Source organism: Echinops telfairi, unplaced genomic scaffold, assembly GCF_000313985.2.
Source record: "Echinops telfairi isolate 266 unplaced genomic scaffold, ASM31398v2 ScPeMD7_1;HRSCAF=3_0, whole genome shotgun sequence".
NCBI lineage: Eukaryota > Metazoa > Chordata > Mammalia > Afrosoricida > Tenrecidae > Echinops > Echinops telfairi.
Genome location: NW_022103896.1, coordinates 21,384,743 through 21,393,614, shown reverse-complemented (window position 1 = coordinate 21,393,614; position 8,872 = coordinate 21,384,743). Strand labels below are relative to the sequence as shown.

Here is an 8,872-nt window from a genome sequence, read left to right as displayed (position 1 = left end):
CAGTTCATCAGTTATCATAGTCACCTCAAAATCATGGACACGAGGATTATGCCCATGCCCACAGGCCGCTGGGTGCCCTATCAGACAAGAAATATGAGGGTGGCAGACTTGCCTGGGCATCTATCTTCGCTGGGCCTGGTCTCAGGGATACTGTATACATTCTTCTGGTAGCATGCCCCGCTGCCAGCTGGCTAACCCTGAGTCCAGATGCCCCAGGCTATGTCCTGGTAAGGCACTTAATAAGCTGGTGCAAGCCCTCGGGACTGGAAGACATGCACAGCGTGGGTGACATACTACCGGCATATGGGACACCCGCTCAGGTGGTTGCCACACTCAGTGCAGGTCACCATGTGACCATGCTCGAGCAGAACACAATCAATGGGAGGGTCCACCTCCTAGGCCTCACACAGGTTCTCCTCCAAGCTGGGAGGCGTCGCTCCTCCACTTTGATCTTCAGCACCAGCCACCAGGTGCTGTAGCCCTTTCTGGTCCTTGCCCATCCTCACCATCTGCTGCCACTGCTCACAGCAGCCCTTGTAGCTGACAACGTTGCCAGCTGAGCTCTCTTTCAGCTGCTGCATCGTCAGTGCCTCGATGTCCCACAGGGTAGTCAGGTTGGACTGAGAGGCCCTGTGGATGGGGACGGAGTTGGCCCCGGAGTCGATGGGTGGGGTTTCCTCCTCCTCCTCCTCCACTATAGAGGCTCTGGCCTGGCTCTCTAGACAGATGGGGTCTTCTTGATCCGGAGACACTTGGCCATTGGCCTGTGTGCCTTCCTGAGCCTGGGCTTCGGATGCAGAGGGGCTTGTGTTGGGGTTTGGGAGGGTGGGAGAGACTGCCTCAGGAAGACCTGCTGCTCAGGGAGGTCTGTGGGCTAGGTGTGGGCTGGGTCCTGCCGTCCTGGAAGATGGCTGGCTGCTGGCCAGGCACCAAGAACCCCAGCTCCTCCTTCTCCCGCACGTCTTGCTGGAGATGTCCTGGAGGCTGAGGTAGTCCTGCAGTCCTTCCCCTTTACCTTCAGGAGCTCTTCCTGCGGAAAGGCCGCGCTGCTCAGAACTGAGGGCAGGACAGGCACAGGGAGGCCCGGTCCCCTTTTGGCTCCAACAGGTGGAGCAGAACCGCTTCTTACAGTGCAAATAGGTCTGTTCCCGGGCTGTATTGGCAAAGTGGACCCCACAGCCCCTGTGGCTGGGTTCAGGGCCTGGCAGGGAAGGCGGGAATCTGTATCCATGCTTGGAATAGGCTTGTGTCCTGGCCCCCTGGAGGGCTGGCGCCTCTTCAGGGTGTCTAGCCAGCCAGAACCAGTTGCAGCAGGTTGGCCACATTATAAAATCAGCTGGGGCTGCCGCCTCCCCAGCCCCCCACCCCCCACCAGCACCTGGAGGGGGAGGGGAGGGGCAGATCCCGGATCTGGGATGCCTCAGGCTAGTGGACTCCAGGTTCCACCACAGTAGTGTCTCTGGGCCAGAGGGACACTGAAGGGTGTTCACGACATCACCATGGGCTGCCCCATGAAGTAGCTGCCCCCAACACACACTCCTACAAAGTATCTCAGTATCAAGAGGGAGTTAGTTCCTGGGGAGTCGATACGCAACACACTTGGCTGCTAACCAGAAGTTTGGAGCTTCAAGTCCGTGGAGAGGTGCTAGGAAGAAAGCCCTGGTGATCCACTTGCAAACACATTGGCCATTGAAAACCCCACGGAGCAGAGTTCTACTGTCGCACGAGGGGGCTTCAGGAGTTGTTGTCTAGCACCGTCGACGAGCCAGCCACTGGTTTGGAGCAAGGGGGCGAATGACGGCGCAACAATACAAGGCTTGCGGAATTTGGCCTGTGATGTGGGGATGCCATCACCAGCAATGTTTCCTCAACGGCCTTCACAGGGAGGATTCTGGGGTCACCGGACGAGCCTCTGTATCCCTTTTCTTTGTTCAGATGCGAATGTTCCTCATGGACACATAGCCACGTGACCCACGAGGAAGAACAGGCTCCGTGACCATGTTTGCCCCGCGTTTTCATCCGAGGTCACCCAGTGCCTCCGCCATCCCAAGCAAAATCACAGAACTGATGGGTTCTGGTTGATGAACTAAGAGCACTTCGGGGCCCCTCGGAGGCCTCAGACCAAGGCACGGGAGCAAGGTTCTGAAGAACTGGGCCAGGCTCCCGGTGTCGAAGTAGAAGGTGGAGAAGAATCCTTCAAAAGCTGCTTTGCCTGCTTAGAACTCAAAGAGACACTGTTTCCAAATGAGTTTGACATCTGTGGCTCTCTTTTCGGGGAAGAGTGAGATCCACGTACAGTTTTAGGATTGCTAAGGACAGTGAGGATGGCTAACGGATTTAGTTGGTGTCTGCCAAGGGCCTTGCTTCCTCTGAGTGCTCTAGAGCCACCGCAATAACACCAGGCTGTGGTGGGTCAGTGGGAGAATTCCTGCCTTCCACGTGGAAGACCCAGAGGCAGTTCCTGGCCAACCTGTCTCCAATGTACACTCTTTTTTTTTTCTCAACGTACATTCCTAAGCAAGGCCCACCACCTGTCTGTCAGCAGACTAAGCAGATTCCACCTCCACTAAGGCGCACTACGAAGAACTGCCTGGTGCGCACCCTAAGGATCTCAGTAGTCCGATGACATGGGGTCATGGTGGGGTCCCTAAGAATCAGGGCGTGACGCTATGTCAGCTGACCACCACCATCACGGCGATGAACCACCATAGAACACCAAGAAATGATTTTCTCACCCATCTGGAGGCCGGAAATCTAACTCAGGGCCTAGCCCATTCTGGGCGTTTTGAGAGAAGAACTGTTTTACGTCTCTCTCCAACTTTCTGGTGGCTGCCGACAAGTGTTGGTGTTCGTTTGATGCTGATAGATGTCGCTGCCTCTATTCTTTATGTGGCATTGATCTTCCTCTTGTGTGCAGCTAGGTCCCTCTGACTGTCATTCCTTTTTATAAAGTGCCGCTCAAAAGGGATTGGGCTAAGGACCCTTCTTTAACTTATAGAAGAAAAACCCATTTCCAAATGAAGTCAGATTTATAGGCACGGGGGTTAGGACTTCAATAGCTCTCTTTTTTGTGGGGAATGGGGTACAAATAAATCCATAATACACTTGATTTCTATAACACTTCCCCTCTATTTGTATTTATTTATTAACAGTTTTATTGGCACTTTGTCCACATATCATATGATTCAATCGTCCATTCATATCATGAAGACTGTACGATCACTATCACAATCGAGTTTAGAACATTTTCTTCTCCCTTGTACTTGTTATTTATGTAATTAGACAATCACTTGGTACCTAAGTAGTAGAAGCAATTAAAGTATGCCCATTTTCCAGTGAGAAAGTGAAAGCTAAGAGATGGAATGTGTGAGCTCACACAATTAATATGTGTAAAGAGGTTAACCAAATTGGTTTTAAAAACCAATTAAATTACCTAAAGGACAACTATAAGTAAAATTTGAGTAGATTTGCATAAGGGAATACTAAATAGTCACTAAAAAGATGTTTCCACCTGGTCATTAAGGTTATTAGTAAATGCATATTGTATGCTTTTTAGTGACAAAAAAAGTAGAAAGCAAAGTTGTGCAGGCAGGATCATTTCAAAAAAAAACTTTGTTGAGTTATAAATTTATCCATTTTAGGTATAAAATTCAATCATTTCTGGAACATTTACAAACTTATGCAGTCATTACCACAAACCAGTTCTAGGACAATTTCATACCCCTAGCCCTCCCCCAAACCAATCATGCCTGGAGTTAATCCCCATTCCTATGCTCGCCACAGGACAACCACGACTATACTTTCTCTTTCTACAGAGTTGCCATAGCTGGACATTCCATATAGATAGAATCATGTAACGCCACAATTGGTACCTTCGGTCTTTCACTAACATCATGTCTTCAAAGTTCATCTGCATCGTAGCACGTATCAATAGGTTGTTACTTTTCATTGCTGAATAGTTAGTTATTCCACTATAGGACATACACGCCATATTTTGCTCATGCAGTCACTAGCTGATAGACGTTTAGAGTGTTTCCACTTTGGGTGATTTTGAACATGCTGCGAGGACCCATGCTTGCAGCATACAAATCTTTGTGTGGACATAGGTTTCCACTTCTCCAGGGTAGACACCACAAGATGGAATGGCTGGCTCACAGGGTATGTGGATATGAAACTTTTCAGGAACCGTTAAACTGGTTTACAATCCCGCCAACTGTTCCCAGGATTCCAGCTTCTTCCTGCTTTTGCTCACACTTGTCATTGTGTGCACGTTCCTTTCAGTTTAGCACATGTGACATGATATCGCTCTATGGATTTAATTTGCATTTACCCTAAGACTAGTTTTGGTGAACAATTTTTAATAAACTTATTTGCCATCTGTTTATCTTCAAAAACAGGGGCCTTCATGGCACCGTGGATCAAGTGCTCAGCCAGGTGGATGGTTCAAAGCCCCCAACTGCCCCGTGTTCCAGGGGAGAAACGCATGGCAGTCTGCTTCTACAAAGATGTTCGGCCTTAGAAACCCTGCAAGGCATTTTTGTTGGCTTAGCAGGTAGCTTGATGGGCCACGAAATCAGCCCTTGGAAGCCACTATCCATGCTGATGGCAAGAGAGGAGGCTTTTTACTCCTCTAAAGAGTTTCAGTCTTGGAAACCGGCACTACCTGACCTACAGTGTTGCTTGAGTTGGTATCAACTCTATGGCAGTATGTTTTTTTTAAAAATTGTTTTATTTTGTCACTATTGAATTTTGAATGGTCTTTGTATCTTGTGAGTACAAGCTCCTTAGCAGATACACGATTTCCAAGTATTTTCTCCAGTTTGGCCTGGACTCTTCCTTCTCTTTGCAAAGAAAGAACTTCTCTTTAGTGAAATTTGATGACTCAAAATGGAAAAATTTTTATTTCCTGTGTTATGCTTTGGGTGTTTTGTCTAGTAAGTAACTTGCCGCCGAGTCTTTATCGCTCTCTTTGTGGGAACATATGGTACGAGGGGAAGGCACTTAATGTGATTCTTGGAACAGTGGTAATACTTCATCGATGTTAGCTAGGGTTCTCATGATTGTCCCTGTTTTCCCTTGATTTTTCTGACCTAATTTTTTGAGAAAAAGCCTTTTACAAAAGCAAGAAGTTATGCCATTTTGCAGTTCTCCTTTGGGCAGGCTGCAGCAGCATTTTCTAGTTGAATACTCTTTTATTAGTATTTTCAGAATGGTATGCATTCATTTTAATGGTATAATCGGCTCTTTCCCTTATTATTATTATTTTAAAATTACAAGTTAGAGTACATAGATGATAGTCTAGATGAACGCTGATGGTGTAGTGGATTATGGGTTAAGCCTCAAGGTTAGTAGTTTGAAGCCACCAGCCACCCGGTAGGAGGAAGATTTAACTTTCTACTCCCATAAAGAGAACCCCCTGGGAGCAGTTCTACCTTGTCTTCTAGGGCTGCTACGAGTCAGAAGAAATTAAAACAAAAAAGACGACCAAGTTACCAATTGTTACATTTCCCAATACTGTTCAATCCCCAGCACAGATTAAGACTTTGAGGAGCCCAAAATGGCCGCTACCGCTACACGGTGGGAGGTGCAGGAGAGGATGGAATTCATTAGCCCCGGATCCTAGGGAGGCTGGGAAAGCCCAGTTGAAGAACAGCCCTTCCATCACAATGCCATGGAAGCTATAGTTACTGAGGAGTCCCCGCAGCACCACCTCAAAGACCCCGAAGCAAAGGGATTATACTTAGGATCGCTTCAGATGTAAAGGCCATGTCCAATTTTGGTCTTTACACTGTAGGAGAAATAGAACAAAGTAGAAATGGGTTCAGAAAAGAGCAGGGAGATAATTAAATAATTGGCAAATAAAACCTCTGAGGAAAGGTTAAATGGGTTTAGGTTGTTTACCCAGAGACAGGAAGGCCAAAGGTCTACTTAATATTTGTCTTCAAGAATTTAAAGTTGGGATTTTGACCGGATAGTTGACATCTCCAGAAAAATAAAACTAACAAAACAAGTGGGTGGGGGGGTGGGGGGAGTGAAGAGGGGAGTGACCTAAGATTTAAAATGGAATAAGGCATTGAAGTTCAAAACAGCAAGACTGTCTTACTTTAGTCTCGCGTGTTGCTGTGGTGCTGGAAGCTGTTGTGGTTGATGTCAGATGCCCTTGGGCTGGTTCTGACTTGTGGAGGCCCTACGTGGAACCAAACAAAATACTACCTTGGCCTACACCATCCTCACAATTGTTGTCCTGTTTGAGCCCATTGTTGTAGCCACTGTGCTCATCCATCTTGTGAAGGGCCTTCCTCTCCTTTATCGAGCAAAACGTCCTTTTCCGGAGTCTGGTCTCCTCTGACAATGTACCCAAAGTCCGTGAGACGAAGTCTTGCCATCCCCACTTTGAAGGAGCATTCTGGCTGTCGACACATCTAACATGGATGTATTTGTTCTTCTAGCAGTCCACAGTCCTTTCAATATTCCCCAACAATACCATAATTCATCTGTGTCCATTTTTAGCAGCCTTCCATAATCATTGTCTAACTTTCACAGGCATCTGAGGCAATGGAAAATATCATCAATCAGGTCAGGTACAACTTAGTTCTCAAACCGATAGCTTTGCTCTCGAACACTTTGAAGAGGTCTTGTGCAATAGGTTTGCCCAATGCAATGCATCATTTGATTTCTTAACTGCTGCTTCCATAAGCCCTGCTGGTACTGTCAGGTAAGTGTTGGACTGCTAAACACAAGGTCAGTGGTTCAAATCTACCAGCTGCTTGGCAGGAGAAAGTTGAGGCTATCTGCTCCCAGAAAGATTTGTAGCATTTGAAACCATTGGGTCACTTATGGCATTTATAGCATTGGGTCACCATGTGCCTGAATTCACTCAGCGACAATGGCGCTGGAAGCTATGCCACTGATGTTTCACATACCAGCAGAGTCACCTGTGATAGGCAGATTTCAGTGGATCTTCTAGACTAGGAAAAACTAGGAAGAAGGACTTGGAAATCTACTTAGTATCCGATACAGTACCCGAAGATGAGTTCCTGAAGTCCAAAGACACTCAAAATACAAGTGAAGCAAGAGTTGCTTACTCAAAGTAGAATAGACCTTAAAAACATGGATGGAGTAAAGTTTTCAGAACCTTTATTTGACGATGGGATATGACTCAAAAAGAGAAGAAATAGGTGCAAGTACCCTTTACTAATCAGAATTGCAATGTATGAATATGAATGTAGGAAAATTGGAAGTGGCTCTTGATGATAATAAATATCCTAGGCATCAGTGAGCTGAAATGGACTGGGATTTGCCATTTTCCATTGGACACACATTCAAGGGGCTCAACAAAGTTCGTGGAACAATGGAATGAAATGCTAACGTACTTTTCCCTCAGGCTTTTAAAAGTCTCCTCGTATTATCTACTGTGCCAGAAATGACTATTTGAAGAGAAATAGCATCACTCTCATCATCAAAAAGAACATTTCAAGATCTATCCTGCAGTAAGTGCCACGGTATCAGCAAGAGGATAATAGATATACATCTACAAGCACATGCACCAATTACAAATGACGATGAAGAAATTAAAACCATTCACCAACCTTTGCAGTCTGTAATGGATCAAACATGCAATTAAGATGTATTGATAATTATTGATGATGGTAATGGGAGTGTTGGGAAGAAAGAAGAAGGCTTGTCATCTGGAATATGTGATGTTGATGATAGAAATGAAGCAGAGACGGCATCACACAATTTTGTATGACCAACAACTGATTCATTGGAAATAGCACCCTCCCCCTAGAGCAACACCAACGGCATCAATGCAGCTGACACCGTGTTGCTGTTGAAAGTGAAACGGGCTTGAGGCACTTACTGGTGAAGATAAACACCATCGTATCCAGGACAGAGTCCACGTCGACATAATGAAAACAAAAATTCTCACAACCAGACCTGTACACAATATCATGATAAACAGAGAAGAGAGTGAAGTTGCTGCAGATTTTGTATGGACCCATCATCAGTGCTCACGGAAGCAGCAGTCAAGAAATCCAACCACGCATGGCATTGTCCAGATCTGTTGCAAAAGACCTCTTTTTAAGTGTTAACAAAGCAAAGATGTCGCTCCGAGGACTGAATGATACCTGCCGCAAATTATGGCATTTTCATATGCCGCAAAAGCTGGGATAAGGACGATCAAAGAAGAATGGATACAGTTGGACTGTGGTATGGAGAAGAATATTGGCTATACTGGGAACTGCCAGAAGGTCAGACAAACATGTCAGAAGAAGTACAGCGAAAATACTCCTGAGAAGTGAGAATGGGGAGAGTTCCTTTCACGGACTTTGGACATATTATCAAGAGGGACCAGTCCCTGGCCAAGGACCTCAGGTTTGGCCAAGTCGAGGGTCAATGAAAAGGAGGGAAACCCTCTGTGAGGAAGACCTTGAGCGGCGGCAGCTAGGGGTTCACACACAGCCAACCATTGTGAAGATGGTGCAGGATCAGACAGCATTTTACTCTGCTGTGCACAGGCTTTCCATGACTCACATGGACTCAACAGCACCGGACCATGGCAATAGCAGCAGCCTTTTAAAAGCATAAGCACAATGCCATTCAGTATCCGAAGTGGGTATTTTTTAACTGGTGGCTGAAAATCCATGAAGGGTCACACACCTTGTGTGTGACTAGATCTCCCTAGCTCCGGTTGTCACCTGCTGCAGTAGTTGTTCAAAGCCACACTTGACAAGTGGCGGACTATTGCAGGCTCTCTTCACTCCCAGCTGGCTGGAAGAGAGTTTGGGAGGGAGCTGAGAGGATCTTTATCTCTGATTCCTTCCTTCTCTTCCTCATCCGGAGCTTTATCTCTGATTCCTTCCTTCTCTTC

General features: G+C 46.4%; 1 pseudogene; it reads right to left on the bottom strand.

Moving 5' to 3' along the window:
- Positions 1 to 236: 236 nt before the first annotated feature.
- On the bottom strand, positions 237 to 1,325 carry LOC101659678 (annotated as a pseudogene).
- Positions 1,326 to 8,872: the final 7,547 nt, after the last annotated feature.